The 16,660-nt window shown below is 42.4% G+C and overlaps 1 protein-coding gene across 21 annotated transcripts in view; it reads left to right on the top strand.

The window, feature by feature from the left end:
• LPP (LIM domain containing preferred translocation partner in lipoma) overlaps nt 1-16,660 on the top strand; it is a 761,291-nt gene that overhangs the window by 40,845 nt on the left and 703,786 nt on the right. Inside the window, exon 1 of one of the 21 annotated variants that reach the window (XM_023551603.2) lies at nt 5,050-5,318. The exons of the other annotated variants lie outside the window; for them this stretch is intronic. The gene's annotated coding sequence lies outside the window, so the exon portion shown is untranslated. Of the gene's footprint in view, nt 1-5,049; nt 5,319-16,660 lie in introns of those variants that run through there. 21 annotated transcript variants of the gene reach the window in all.

Below are 16,660 nucleotides of genomic sequence, written 5' to 3'. Positions count from 1 at the left end.
GGTGTCAGTATTTGGATTTTGAGGATGAGGAAATTGAGGCATGGAGAAGGTTAGTGACTTGCTAACGGGTAGGCTACTGGTAACTCGGCGAGGAGGGAGTCAAGCTTGGGCTGACTCCAAGCCCATATTGTTTTCATCGTCCAACTGTGCCTCTCACTGGTCTAGGTGCTGGGGCCCATCTCCCCCTAGTTGCCCAGTCACCTCCTGACCCGTGCTGATGGCCAAGCCCATACCCTTCCAATGACATGACCTGGAGGTCACCTCTCTGTGCTATACCTCCAATGGTCTACTGCTGCTAGAGGATCAAATCCAAAGTCTCCTGATGTCCTCATTCTTGACTTCATTCTAGGAATAAGGAATAAGGTATTCCCCTAAAACTCACAAAACCAAACCAAACCTGTTGCCGTCAAGTTGATGCCGACTCATAGTGACCCTGTAGGATAGAGTAGAGCTGCCCCATAGGGTTTTCAAGTTTCCGCTGGTAGATTCAAACTGTCAACCTTTTGGTAAGCAGCTGAGTTCTTAACCACTGTGCCACCAGGACTCCTTTTAAAACTTTTTATATTTATTTCCTACCTTTGGGTTGCTATGAGTTGGCATTGACTTGATGGCAATGGGTTTTCTAGTAGATGAGTTATGCATATAGACAGAGATGGTATTTACAATATATAACAACCTGAACTGAAAGGGCACTTGCTCTACCAGGGGGAACCTTTGCATTGCTGGATTTTGGGGGTGGCTCCTGGGGATTCCTAGGGAAGGGACTGGGACAATTGGGGTGTGTGAGATCACTTGGGGGCCTCAAAACAGCAGCTATTTACCCATGGGTAGGGAATGTTTGGAGCTGTGGTGGTGTAGTGATTAAGAGCTCAGCTGCTAACCAAGAGGTTGGCAGTTCGAATCCACTGGGTGCTCCTTGGAAACCCTGTGAGGGAGTTCTCCTCTGTCTTGTATGGTTGCTATGAGTCAGTATCAACTCGATGGCCATAGGTTTGGTTTGGTTGATATGGTGTGTATTTGTAATATAGGGAGACTTTTGAGTGATACCTTACTTCTGGTAGCACTTTGAAGTTTTCATGATTCAATTTGAGTTTTATGATGACTCTATGAGACATGCAGACTTGATATTATATGTCCACTATGGATGGTATGGTAGGGAAAACTGAGGCTCAGAGAGTGAAGTGGTTTGCTTGAGAACAAACATCTATACGAGTAGTAGGTCCTCTGAACAGTGTTTGGCACAGTTTTGTCCCAAGAAAATTAGAGACGGGCTATTTTTGTGATTTTTGAAGGGAGGGAGAAAGTTTAGAAGGGATGGAAGCTATGCAATGAATGGTACCACAGCTATACCAAGGCTCCAGTCATAATACAACCTAAGACCAGAGACTTAGAATTGATAGAGAGAAAGCAGCCGTGGCAAGCTCCCTACATTTCTCAATGGATTGAGAGTCCATCATGTCCATCCATCCATCCATCCTTTTATCCACTCACCTTATCATACTTTTTTTCTGAAGATACATGCTAAGCCCTGATTCACCAAAGTTGACATTGCAATGACGTGGCCCTTGAGTACATGATACTGTGAAGCCAGTGAGAACTGGAACTTGATGGGACTGCCTTCTTTTTCCGGCTTTTGCAAGTTTTCCACCTTTTCCAGGGTGCAGTCTTAACCACTTTTGCATTGCTTGTTTCTTGGAAAATTTTTAGTTTTCCTTGTCTGACAGGTTCCAGCTTTGGCAGGTGCGCCGCTAGTCTGAGTTGCGATGTGCTGTAAGTGCGCACTTACAGGAGTTTAAAGGCTTAGTACAAAAAAAGAAAAATGTATTAATAAATTTTATTATATTAATTGCGTATAAAAATGATAATATTTTGGATATATTGGGTTAAATAAAATGTTATTAAAATGAATGTTTCCAGTTTCTCATTACTTTTACAAAAATTTGGTAGAAAATTTAAAGTTATGCCTGTGGCTTGCATTATCGTTTTGTCGGACAGCACTGTTTTAGAAACTTCTTGTCCGGTAAAGAAAGTCAGACATATAACCGTATGTCCTTCTCTGACAACATGCCATCTTTCTTCCTGTCTCTGCATTTGTCTCAACTTCCTTACCTTCTTTGACCTCTTAACCTATTTCAGCGTGATGGAAGCCCCTCTTGCTGTAGGTCTGGCGTGCCAAATTCATTTCTTTTTGGCGTTGATCTTATTTGGCCCCTCTGTGGCATGCTCACCATTGATCACTCTCGTTTCCTGCGCTTCCTTTGTTCTGCTTTTACCCCTCTGGCCTCCCCTCAAGGAGATCTTTTTAGCCTCCATTACTTAACACACACTGACCTCTTGTCTGGAACATCTTCCCACCCCCTCTTACCAGAATAGCTCCTTTGTGCCTTTTAAGACTTAGTTCTGATACTACTTCTTGGACTGTATCTCTGAACTCTGTCATTGCCACTTCCTCCATTTCAAGCTATTTTTTTTTTTTTGCTTTTCCTTGAGAAAACCAAAACCAAACCTGCTGCTGTCGAGTCGATTCCGACTCATAGCGACCCCATAGGACAGAGTAGAACTGCCCCATACGGTTTCCAAGGAGCGCCTGATGGATTCGAACTGCCAACCTTGTAGTTAGCAGCCATAGCTCTTAACCACTACACCACCAGGGTTTCCTTTTCTTGAGGGCAAGGGTTATTCCTTTCATCTTGGTATCCTCAAGTCCAAAGTAGGTACACATGAGAGATTTGTTGAACAAACAAATGCTACCTATAAAGCATAGGGATAGAGCATCATGGGAGTTATGATGGAAATTCTAGCTGGGTCAGATGTGATCAGGGAAGCTCTCAGAAGAGGTGGTGTTTGAACTGGGCCTTCAAGTCTGGCTATATTGTGGTGGGAGGGTACAAAGGGGACCTTGGTGATCATCACTGGTGTGCTATGTTCTGAAAGACATGAGGATTTAACAAGGTGTCTTAGTTATCTAGTGCTGCTATAACAGAAATATGACAGATGGATGGCTTTAACAAACAGAAATTAATTTTCTCACAGTCTAGGAGGCTAGAAGTCCAAATTCAGGGCGTCAGCTCCAGGCGAAGGCTTTCTCTATTGGCTCTGGGGGAATGTCCTTGTCATTAATCTTCCCCTGGTCTAGAAGCTTCTCAGTGCAGGGACCCCGGGTCCTAAGGACATGCTCTGTGCCCGGCTCTTCTTGGCTTGGTGGTATTGGTCTGCTCAATTCTTTGTTATATCTCAAAAGAGATTGAGTCAAGATACAACCTCATCTTGTAGATTGAATCCTGTCTCATTAACATAACTGCCTTAAATCCTGCCTCATTAACATCATGGACGTTAGGATTTACAATACGGGGGATAATCACATCTGATCACAAAATGGCGGATAACCATACAATCTGGGAAATCATGGCCTAGCCAAGTTGACACATTTTTTGGGGGACACAATTCAATCCATAACACAAGGATATGGAATAGGTCCATCCCCTGGTTCAATACCATCATCACCAGAGTAAAGGAAGGAGGATAATCTTAGGGGTCCACCTGGGCTAGTGTCCGTTGTCTGTCGTTTGCCCCTGAGCTGGGTTAGGTAACTCAGCGAAACCTCATTACTTAGGACAAAGCTGGCATGGCAGATGGGCACCCAGTCCTTGGTTGGGAGCTGCCCTGGAGGAGAGGAGTGCAGCGTGGTTGCTTTCGTTTTCATCTTTTCCTCCTTGGAGTTGCTTTTCTGGATAGCAGAGAGGTGACCTCAGCAGCCAGAGACAGGAAAGAACAAAATGAGTCATCGCAGGCCCTAATGAGGTGCATGAGGGACCCTTCCTGAGAATGAGGGTCAGGCGAGGTCATACTTTGCCCAGGGTGAGCTTTGCCTCGGGGCTCCAGGCAGCACTGGAGCAGAGCTGAACTAATTTTACCCACAGGAGCTGACTGTGCTGAAGGGCAGGGCTTATGACATTGGCCTTATCATCTGTGATGCCCAGAGAACTCTCAGGGTACAACCGCGTTATGTCTGGGCTGTTTTTTCCCCACAAGTTTAATACGTTTTTCTATTAGGTGTTCATATTGGGAAGCAGGATGCTGAGAGGTGCAAAGAGCTTTGGATTTGGGTGGAAGACAACAGAGCTGGATTTGGATCCCTCCTCCACCCCTGCTCACTAGCTGTTTGACCTTGGGCAACTTATAGAATCTCTGTGGGTCTCCGTTTCCTCATTTGTAAAGTGGAACTTACACATACATGTCTCCTGTGGTTCTCTTAGGTTTACATGGTAGGTGACACCTAGTGACCAGCCGCTGTGTGCCAGTCACTGTACCAGATGCTTTGTTTATATTCATTCATTTAATCCTCAAAACAAACCTCTGAAGAAGGGACTGTCATTAATCCTGTTTTACAAACAAGGAGACAGGTACAAGGAGGTTAGGTCACTTACCTGAGGCCACCCAGCTAGTCGTGGTCGAGCTGGGACTTGAACCCAGGCCAGAGGCTGCAGGATTTGTAATCTTCTCTGCTGTACGTTACTGTTTCAAAATGATGTAGGCTTTTTGCTTGGTATATGGCTGTAGTATTTTTTAACTACCTGCTATGTATGAAGCTCTGTGCTAGATGCTAGGTGCAGAGCAATATGTTTAAAGATTTATGCCATAGTGGTGATGGTGTTGTTAGGTGCCATTGAGTTGATTTTGACTCACAGTGACCCTATACACAGAGTTGAACTGCCCCATGAGCTTTTCTAGGCTGTACTCTTTACCTTGGGCCCTAGTAGCACAGTGGTTAAGCGTTAGGCTGCTAACCAAAAGGTCGGCAGTTCACATCTACCAGCCACTCCTTGAAAACCCTGTGGGGCAGTTCTACTTTGTCCTATAGGGTCTCTTGAGTCAGAATCGACTTGACAGCAACAGGTTTGGCTTGTTTTTCTTTGAATCTTTATGGGGGCAGACTGCCAGGTCTTTCTCCCATGAAGCCACTGGGTGGGTTTGAACCACAAACCTTTCAGTTAGCAGCCTAGCACTTAACCATTGTACCACCAGAGGTCCTTTATGCCATAATAGAGACTTTAAATTGCAGTGGCAGATGAAAGTTCTCGGTCAGCTGAAAAGTCCTGTAGATGTTTGATATCTGTGATGTTCAAACTCTGGGTGGAGTACTCTGTGTATGTCCTCTTCTCTTATTCTCACTTGTTTTGTCAGGTGTTATTGCCACGAGCTCCCCGCACATCTTGAAGGTGCTGCCAGGTGAACACCCATTTCACTGGCTGTCCCAACAGACCCCTCGTTCATGCTCTGAACTGTACACAAGAGAAGGTCCATCTCCCTCAGGCCAGGTATTATTCTCATGCCCATCTTACAGAGGAAGAAAAGGAGGCATAGAGAGGTAACTACCTCTTCAGATTTACTCTGGTGAGCATAGAACAGACCAGATCTGTTGAGCCCAGGGTTCTTGGTTACTCTGTTAAAAGTGCTGCCTCACAGAGTGACTTGCTGTGGCAGAACAACCCCCAATTTCTGCCCACCACTGCCAACCAGGAGGAACCAGTGTCTGTGGAGACCATGGGTCGTCTGTCAAGGAAGATGTGTCATGTTGGCAAGGCTGTGTGGTTAGAGCAGGTACCAGATGAAGGATGGACTCTGTTCCAGCTGTTTACTGCTGTGTAACAAATTACCCCAAATCTTAGTGGCATATGGCAGTCATTTATTGTGTGCACGGATTCTCCAGGTCAGGAGGTGGACAGGAAATAGTAGGAATGTCTTCTCTTTGCTCCACAGTGTCTGGAGCCTCAGCTGGAAGACTTCAAGGTTGGAGGTTCATTCACTCACGTGTCAGTTCACTCGCAGATCTGACCAGGCTGTTGGTCAGAATGTTACATGTGGTATCTCCATGTGGCCTGGACTTCCTTACCACTTCATAGCTGGTTTCTACGGGCAAGCTGAGAGAGAGACAGGCAGAGAAGAGATATAGAGACAGGGCGAGAGAGAGACAGAAATGAAGCAAGAGAGATACAAAGTGAAAGAGAGAAAGAGATGAAGCGTGCATATGAGAGAGATAGACAGTGAGAGAGAGACAGAGATGAAGCAAGAGAGAAGGAGACAGCGAGAGAGAGATACACAGAGTGAGAAGGAGACAGAGATGAAGCAAGAGAGAGAAAAAGAGAGAAGGACAGAGAGAGAGAGTGTGTGTGTGAGTGTGAGCCCATGCAAATGGAAGTTGCGTCTTTTTTATACTAGCCTCACTCCAATATGCTCGATTGGTCAGGGTAGTTACAGGCCACCAGGGTCAAGGGGAGGGATATAGAGTCCATTTCTTGATGGAGTGGCAAGGTTCTGGAAGAGCATGTGGGACTGAGAATGTTGCTGGTGCTGTTTTTGCGAAATACAATCTGCCATCAAACCCAACTCAACCGAACCCAACCGAACCCCATCCAACCCTACCCAACCCAACTCAACCCAATCCAACCTTACCTAACCCATTGCCATAGAGTTGGCCCCTCCATTCATGGAAACCCCATGTATTACAGGGTAGAACTACACTATAGGATTTTCTTGGCTGTAAACTTTATTGAAGCAGATTGTCAGGCCTTTCTTCTGTGGTGTCGTTGGGTGGGTTCATACTGTCAACCTTTATGTTAGTAGCCAAGTGCAAATGGCTTGGGCCACCCAGAGACCTTCAGTCTGCCACAGGCTTCTGTTTACTAAAGAGAGGAGGAAGGGCAGGGACAGACCTTTCTGGAAGCCTACCCTGTGGTGCATAGAACCAGGTGGTGGTGGGGCAGGTGTACAGCGGACCTGCCTGTGAGGTGCTGGAATATTCAGTGACATATCTGCAAAGCAAAGAAGCCAAGCCAGGAATTCTCAGGAAAGAGTGATTAGGCTCTGATCTTGCCTCATTTTATACTAATTCGTGTTTGCCGTGACCATAAACCAGTTTGTGTAACCCTGATTAGCGCATTCTACCTGCTACTTATGTGGCTTTGGAGTTCTAGGCCTGTTTGGCTCATTACAGTAAAGGGAGATATTTTTCTTCCATTCACAGAGGCAAGAGAGGAGAAACAAGCGTAGACTTGAGCAGACCAAGAAACAGAAGATTGAATGATCAGTTAATTAATCTGTGTTTGTTTTTTTTCCTCTCCTGCATCTATCAAGTTTAAGTACAGGGAAAAATTTCACATCATTTAAGTAGAAAGACATTAATTCAGAGAAATAAATGCTAACAACGTTGTTGGAAAGGCTGCAGCAATGGGAGCCAGGAGGTGACATCTGGAGCTGATGAGTTTAAGAATTTATTCCATAGCTGCAATCTAGGGATAAGGAAGACAGGATTAGGAAGCCACTGCTGAGGCCCCTGAAACTTTCCTCCGCATCCTCAAAGCTGATCACTAGACACTGGATTGCTAAATTGAACAGTTGTTTTCTTTTTTTAATTTTTTTTTTGTTGAGAATATATGCAGCAAAACATACGTCAGTTCAAAGCGTTTCTATGTGTACACATTTCTATGTGTACAATCAGTGATACTGATTACATTCTTTGAGTTGTGCAGCCATTCTCACCCTCCTTTTCTGAGTTTTCCTTCTCCTTAACATAACCCTGCCATCTAAGGTTCTTATCTAATCTTTCAAGTTACTGTTTTCACTTCCATCCCATGTAGATAGTTTTTAAAAGAGCATAATGCTGAAGGCATTATTATTTTTACTAGTTAATCTAGATGGTTGTTTGGTTTTAAGAAGACTTCAGAGGATATTTTTGGTTTAAGCTTTAAAGATTACCTCAGGGCAATAGTTTCAGAGGCTTATCCAGAAGTTCTGGAGTCCATGAGAATTTGAAGTTCTGTTTTGCACTTTCCCCCTTTCGATCAGGATTCTTCTGCAGAATCTTTGATCAAAATGTTGAACAGCTTTTTGACTCTGGTGGTTTCACAGATTTGCTTGCTAGTAGCAATAGCAGCAGGAAGGTTTAGCTTCACTTCACTGCTACCTTCCAAATTGTACACTAGTACATCTCATTGGTGGATCTTAATTTATTGGCTTCAAGGGAGTGTAGGAGATGAAGTTTTTAGCTGTCCTGCTTTGGCAGTACAGGAAGGCACTCGAGAGGATGGAAGTGGACTCTGAGCCAATCCAGAGAATGTATCTGCCACCAACATATTCATTTTGAAATGCCAAGGGATCGCCTATTTACCATTCCCCAAAAGCAGGCCATTTACCTAACTTCAGTTTCTGAGTTGGGTTCTCCTTAGATTTAACAACAGTGGTTGATTTGTAATTTTCCAATTCCATTTAATCTGCTCCTGGGAGTCATGACCTAGGACAGTTACCTTATCTGTTATTTGTTCACAAACATTTATTAAGTACTTAGTCTGTGGCTAATCCTGTGCCAGATTTGGCAGTGTGCACAGAAGTAAGTCATGGATCCTCCCATCAGGAGCCCATGTCTGGAAAGAGGAGTAAGTCAAGTTCATAGTACAAAGAAGACTGAGATCAGCGCACTTGATAGTGGCTGACCAAGTTCAAAGAAGAGAGATTACTCTCAACTGGGCTGAGAATCATAGAAGGCTTCCTGAAGACTGGCAGTTGTCCAGTGATGCTCAGGTAGGGGCAGTACCATCTCTTTAAGGGATATTCGAAATCGTGGTGGGGCATTTTTCATTGTCTCAACGACTTGAGGCCATGCTGCCATCAGCATTTAGTAGGCAGGGGCCAGGGATGCTAAATGTCCTGTAATGCATGAGGTACATTGCACATAAGTAACTCACCTTCCTCAAAGGGCAGTCTTGTTCCTCTTGAGAAGTACCAGTAGGCCTTGAAGGATATGTAGATATCTGTGTCTGGTGGGATGTGGAGGGGTAGCAGGTCAAGTGAAGGGGTCACAGTGATCCAGGAGTTCAGTCTGAACAAAGCAAAGAATGTCTGCTGAGTGGTGACAGGAGGGAGTTTATGGCAGGGGAAGAAGGTTGGGTCCAGATGATGGCAAGACTTGAGATATTACATTAAAGCTTTGGACTTTATTCTATTGGGAAGCCTTTTAAGATACTGGAGCAGGCTCATTGGGAGCAGAAATCTAGGCTCATGTTACTGTGGTGTACCAAGTAGGCAACAGTATGGTTTTCGAATGAATGAATGCTCCAGACAGGTTGTTTGCAAGAGTTGGACTAGTGGGTACCTGGGTTTTGCCAGATCTAGGATCCTGGGACTGTGGGAGAGCCCTAGGCAGTCAGCATTTGAACTTTTGAAAAAGATACAGAGTGGATATGGTGGCCTGTCATGCAGATACTATCTCTACATCCAAAGGAGAGTGTTTGGTCAGACAGTAGTAGTAACTGCCTGCACCAAAGAGAGAAGCTAATGTCCTAAGAATCTTCCAGGAAAGAGAGATTCTTCCATCAACTTCCCCCGTGAAGCCTACCGGCCATGAAGCATGTAGGGAGCATACTCTGCAGCCCGCGTTCATGCTTTTCAATCTTGCGCTTATTAAAAATTGTCAGTCAAACCAGCAATTTGCTGACAAGGTTCATGCACTGTGACCACAACTGCAGATGTTCTTGGGAAGCGGCTTGCTTGTCTGCGTGGTGGTGTCTGCCATGCACGTTCCCCGTGCTGTCCCGTGGAGTCACGTAGCTTTTTGACATTCGGGTCAGTCCCTCTTTCTTCTTTCTGGATGGGCTTTGGAGATTGGGAGGGGAAGTTTGCAGGTGAAACTGACCAAACGTGTGTAAGATGTGGCCTTGTCAGTTCCATGATCAGAGTTCATTTCAGGATTCTTCCAGGGGGACAGAAAGGGATGCTTTGAGTTGTGGGATGAGCTGTGGTTCAAGGAATGAAGGTGGTTTGGCCAGGGGCATGCAGCAAACAGGATGTAGGACCAGACTGGCACCTTTTGTTAAAAACAAAACAAAACAACAACAAAAAACGCCCCTTGCTGTCAAGTTGATTCTGACTCCTAATGTCCCTATAGGACAGAGTAGAACTGCCCCATAGGGTTTCCAGGGAGCACCTGGTGGATTCGAACTGCTGTCCTTTTGGTTAGCAGCTGAACTCTTAACCGCTACTCCACCTTTTGCAGCAGGGCTTAAATTTTACTTTGCTATTGCGGGAGAGAGTGTGACGTGTTCTGTATCTGGAGCCAAAGGCCTTGGCTGCTGGCTTAGCTACTGACCTGCCATGTGACTAATTACAGGCTCCTAGGTTCCCCATTTGTAAAATAGGTATCATAGTCACATCTGATATGAAGCATTTAGAAAGTTGGGACATGTAAAAAGCTTTGCCAGTACAAAGAAGTGCAAATGTATTTCTTCTTTTTGAAATCATCTGGATGTTTCTAGACTGGAACTTGGTGGGGCCATCTCGAGAGAAAGGGTGCGGCAGTGAAGACACTATTGACAACACCCCAAACACAGAACACTCCCAATGGGCTCACTTCCCCATTGTCCCTGTAAAGGGATGTTGCATTCAGACTTAGAGGCACAGCACTAGGGGAAAAGCATGAGCCAAGTCTTAGAGTTATATGAAATTGGGGGCACACTCTTGTCTGGAGCCAGGGATTCATGTAGAAGTATAACGGGAGAAGGAACTAGAAGGATGGGTTGCAGCCCATCCTGGAGGCCCTAGGGACAGTTAGGCATTATCTTTGTGAAGTTAAGAGCACTGATGAGAGAAGCCACTTTGAAATGGGTCTTCACCTGGCAACACCTTCAGGATGTGTAGGGAAACTCTAGCAGTAACCCAGGCCAGAGACAGGGAGCCTTGTAGTTGTCAAGGGTCTCCAAGGCTGGGTGATTCCCAAGCTTTGGGTATGTGTTTAATTATTTTTTGTGGTGGTTCAGCTTCTTATTGGAGGTTATATGTTTCAGTTATCTGGTGTTGCTATAACAGAAATACCATAAGTGGATGGCTTTAACATAGAGAAATTTATTCCCTCACAGTCTGGGAGGCTAGAAGTCCAAACTCAGGATACCAGCTCCAGGGGAAGGTCTTCTCTCTCTGTTGGCTCTGTGGGAAGGTCCTCTTCATAAATCTTCCCCTGGCTGGAGAGCTTCTCAGTTCAGGGACCCTGGGTCCAACGGACACACTATTCTCCTGGTTCTTGTTTTTTGGTGGTATGAGGTCCCCCGTCTTTCTCCTCTCTTTTATATCTCAAGAGACTGACTTAAGACACAATCTAATCTTACAGATTGAGTCCTGCTTTATTAAAATAACTGCCTCTAATCCTACCTCATTAACATCATAGAGGTAGGATTTATGACACATAGGAAAATCACATCAGATGACAGAATGGTGGACAACCATATAATACTGGGAATCATGGTCTAGCCAAGTTGACATAACGTGTTTTTGGGGGACACAATTCAATTCATAACATTATGATAAGTGATAATATTTTATACCGTTACGGAGCTGTAAAGCTATTTCAAAAGTGTTCACGTCTGTTAATCATTTGTTGCGCACAGCGTTTTGTTGAGGTAGAAGGCATGATAGTTCTCATCCCCATTTTACAGAGGCCCAGAGAGCAGATGGGATTTCTTAGGCTACACAGCTGGCTAGTGGCAAAGCTGGGAGCTGGGATGCCAAGTTTAACACTTCCTCCTGTGCCCCGGAACCTGGATCAGTGGGGTTTTCTCACCTGGGCATTCACAGCTCACCTTTCTTCTTGGTTGACATCCTGGGAAGTCTACAAAGGCCATGAGTTTCAAAGGTTCTAGGGACAAGCCATGAGATTTTCGAAGAAGAGCTGCAGGGGATTTGGGACACAAAATCTGTTTTTCCCAGTAACTCTTTTTATTGCTTTCATATTGTTTGTTCAGGTTGAAGATATCCTCAATGAGAACAAGGAAGGAAAGAAATTGCCTCTGTCACTTAATCAGCATCTTCTTTGCCTTGGGTACAGTGCTGCCTGCTTTTCCACTTGAGGACTTAGATAAATTCGTGGATGGGGTGATCATAAAACACATTTATTGTAGCCTTTTTGCTAAGCAGTTTATACATATTAAAGTAGTTACTCCTCATAAGAGCCTCATTATGTAGATAAGATAATGATATTATTCCCCATTTTACAGATGAGGAAAATAAGGCTTAGACAGATTAAATAACTTGCTGGGGAGCACACAGGTCCTAAATAGATTATAATCTGAGTTTTCTAATTTGAGACCTCTTTCTTCCTTGGTAAGAATGCAGAGCTGCTTTTTAAGGAGGAGCTCAGACCTTGGAAACTACTAGAATCAGAGCTCTAAGGTACTATGGAGAGCTGGCAGGCTGGTGGTTTTCCTGCTGTGCTCCTTTGAGCCCGGGACACTCCAAGAATGGCCTTGGGGTTGGGGTGGTTTGGTGGGGTCGGGTGCCAAGAGAGATGAAAAATGGTGAAAAAGGGGTGAGAAGTGGAGGAGGGAAGGGAAGTTCTAGAGTCCAGGCAAGCAGCTCCGGTTGTGTCTGTTAGCTAAGCATCTGTGTTTTGTTTAAAGAAAAAGTTCTGCTGCGAGGGGGAAAAAAAGGCTTGAAAACTGCTGTGATATTCCAAACCCTTTTACTTAGGCCAAGAGTCACAGTGGCTTTACACAAGTCACATTGTGAGGTGTCCCAGGGCCCGGCACCCCCAGCCTAGATCTCCCTTCACCAGGGCTGGGTTACAGCATGCGAAGTTCCCTAAGCATTGATAATCTGTGGTGTCCCCTCATCTGCTTACTCATGCATTTGAGTGGGATCCAAAAACCAAAACCAAACCCACTGCCGTCGAGTCTATTCCGACTCATAGCGACCCTATAGGACAGAGTAGAACTGCCCGATAGAGTTTCCAAGGAGCGCCTGGCGGATTTGAACTGCTGACTTCTTGGTTAGCAGCCTCAGAACTTAACCACTACGCCACCAGTGTTTCTTTGAGTGGGATAAGTGAGTTATATGTATATGTGTGTGTGTGGGGGGGGGTCTTTAGGTATCCATGGTAACCCCAGTGCCGTCGAGTCGATTCCGACTCAGAGCGACTTCTTTTTAAATGCGATTGTAATATCAATTGAACGCAAAAGTGGTGTATGCCATTTTAGCAGAATGCGATGAACAGGATTATAAAATTTTTAGTGGTTGCGGGGTACTGAGATTTTTACTATACACCGCATGTTCTAAGAAAAAGAATATTCCACATATTCTACAACAAAGAACATGAGTCAGTGAACTTAGTTATTTCAACGATCATTGTAAAAATCTATTGATCTCCCACAATGAAAAACTGACCTTCACCAATTTTGCTTTAAATGACTCATGTTTCAGCTTTGATGCTTGTTTTGTAATAAATGCTATAATTATAAATGAACAAATGAAAAGATGTCATGAAAGAAAATTTAATGATCAGAAAACAAATATTACAACAAATTAGTGTATTTTATTTTTAGGTAGATGCTCATGCCTTACATAATTAAAAACATTGCTTTCTATGCACTTATAAATTCTTCAATGATTTTGTCACAGTTGAGCTGCTGAACAACAGCTACTTCCATACGTAACAAGGATAATGAATTGAGTCTTTCTTGAATCATTGTTGTATGCTGAAGGTTTTTGAGTTCCTTTAGAGATGAAAATGAGCGTTCTGTTGTGCAATTTATGATCATTGAAGTTAGGAATATGCGTAAAGCATTTTCAACACTGGGAAACATGCATTGTATTTTTCTTCTATTTTTTTATGGAATCATACATGCCTACAGGAGTAAAATTTGTCTTTCCTGAATCTGTAAACTTAGTTCTCATATAAGAATGGAATTGTTGCACTTCTCTGTAAAGGTTTGTGTTTAAGTCATTGGGATAAGCCACCACTAATTTCTTGGATGCCTTCATGCCTTCTTCATCAAATTATTTTATCATCATCACATTATTTTAGACGGAAAATCTATTTGAAAGAACTTCGTACACTGTCACCCTTCTTTTCATGCAAGATTCAAGTGTGTAAATGATGGTGTACTATGTGGTTATGTGAAATTGGTCTCTGGCACTCAATATTCCTGGAGCATATCTTTCATTTACTCGTTTCTTTCTAATGCTTCTGTGGTGGTGAACTCTTTGATAATCAGTTATTTGGCAGTATTTGTTTTGTTGTGTTTTCAAATTTTTCAAAATCTTCTCTTAATTTATGTAAATATCCCGTTAATGACGGGTAGAGACCTGTGCATGTCTTTAAATTTTCTTCTGAATCTTGGAGAGCTTTTGACTTGTCCAATGAAAATGCTGCAATATATTTTTCCACATACTGAACATAAATACACACTCTAGTGTTTCCATTTCGTTGGCAGTATTTCAGCTTCTCTTTTGGTATCTCCTTTTTGTGTCTGGTCTTCAGCAAAATTTTTTAAGGCATCTAGAATCTGAGTGTACCATTCTAGGGCTGCACTTGTTGCTACAGCGTGCGCTTCCCAATGTGTATTAGAAAGACATTTTAATACTCGATCATTGCGTTAATGTGTTTTAAGAATTGCCCATCGGTGAGTATACATCAGCAAAAAATGTGTACAGTAATTGAATAGTAGGAAAAAAGTCAACAGCGTCCAGACAAAGTACTACATTCTAGACGTTTAAGTGAACATGCAACACGACAATATTCCTTATATTCTCAAAATTTCTGTTGCATGCCTTTATAACGCCCTGACATATTGGCAGCATTGTCATAGGACCTGCCAGTGTATGTAGAAAAATCAATTTTGCAAACTTCATATAAATAATGAAGTACTTGATTTGTAATTTCTTTACTGGTATGACTTTTTAAGCTAGTAAATGTGATAAATCACTTGACAGGTTTTCTGTCTGTTGGAGATAAGCATCTTAAAACAATCCTTAGCTGATCTGTATGAGAAAGCTCGAGTGGAATCTATAGACAAACTGAAATATCAAGCTATACTTATTTCACTGAAGATAGTTGATCGAAATTTATCACTTATTAAGTTTATTATTCTTCACATATTGTCTTATACATATATGATGGGTTTCCCTTTCCTGTGTTACCATATTTTGAGATGTAACTTGCAAAAAATGGATCAAACTGAGCAACAAGTTAAACACCAAAAATTTCCATTTTGGGGGGACTCAAATGCTTCGTTTCTTCCTCGAAAAGATAGTCTACTTTCCTTGATTGTTACAGTGACAGCAACCATGCTTTGCAAAAAGCTTTCCAATACTGATGTTCTTCATTGATTTGTGTTTCCAGTTAATGAGTTAATCCAAAACCATGTCTTCCGGTTTGAATATGCCAATATATAATCTCTTCGAATTGAACTGTTTTCATGTTTATCAATCGTATTCAAGTTGCACCAATCACTAAAACCATCCAAATCAAGAATTAAATGATTTAAGACTGAATAGTTTACAAACAAAACAATATACAGAGTCACCTGATGGAGAATACAGTAACCATTCCCTCTTTTAATTTTCACCATTAGTGTTGTCCCCTAGAAATATATTCTGGCTACAGAATCATGTTTGTTTACTGTCTGGAAATTTTCAACACAAATTTTCAAATGGTCCATTGTGATGTTGACAATCACTTGGCCCTCTTTTGATCCAATAATTTACATCATTAGAAGAAAAATTATTCCACGGTGCAGCATCTGCATTTCTGTTACTTATGGGATCTGCAGTTGCGACAATTTCAGATTCTAAAATAGTTTCACTTTCTACACCATTATTAATTTTTTTTTTTACTACAGAAAGGAATGAGTGCAGAATTTGGAACAAATTCTATTCATATTGCTATTAGTAATTTCAGCAGTAGCGGTACTTGTACAATGATTACGCCCATTAAACTTGAGCGTTTAACGGAAGTCTCTTCTGATTCATTATGTTTTAAAAGGAAATTAATTGGAATTGTCTTTAGGATTTCACAAATCCTTTCCTTTTTGTTGTCTTCGAACTTTTGGTTTTGCACTCCGCTTAGTTGTTGTTTCATTTTGTATGGATATAAAATTATATCATTTTTAAAATTTTGGGTAATTGGGGATAAATAAAATTTATTAAAAAAGTAAGATTTATAAAATAAAAAATACATTCGAATTTGGATGTTAATAGAAAATTTTATATTTGAAAATTAGTAAGTAAAAAAATTGATTTGGAACATGTAATTTTGTTCTTTAGTTCTGAGATAGTAAAAAGTTATGTTTACAAGGCAGTAGGAAATGATTTCATTCGTTTATTGTACGATGTTTGTTGGTGGGCCCTTCAGAGACCTCCACGAGTGTCTTTCATCTTGAAATACTACTTAAAAACTTGAGAACTCACGTTCCGTCCTTTGATGCTGCGTCATTGGACTATTGCTGATACCTGACTGGAGTGAGAGTGGTCGCAAAGAGCACGATACAAATACAAATCTGAAGGTGCATTTTGGTTTTCTTTGTGCAGGACAGGACCAGATACGTTATTAGTCATGTGATTATAGTGCTGCTGGTGCCTTCTTATGTGGTCGTGAGAGACGATTGTGAGGTTACACCCAGTCGGTCTGAAATGAAAAGGAAAATATGATTGTTACCATGTACAAAATTTATGAAATGCACATTTTATCTCTTTGTGGAATCGTTTGGCTCCCATATTTGGGGATACGTATGTAATCGATATAACCGTAGCACCGCTTCTTGATGAGCAAGTTTGTTTTTCACGTCATAACAATATCAGTCAATTTCTTAAAAGAAGTCAGTCTAAAGGGAAATGGAAAATA

This window comes from Loxodonta africana, chromosome 1 (assembly GCF_030014295.1).
Source record: "Loxodonta africana isolate mLoxAfr1 chromosome 1, mLoxAfr1.hap2, whole genome shotgun sequence".
NCBI lineage: Eukaryota > Metazoa > Chordata > Mammalia > Proboscidea > Elephantidae > Loxodonta > Loxodonta africana.
Note: the sequence above shows the minus strand (reverse complement) of the source record. Positions and strands in the feature narration are given on the sequence as shown.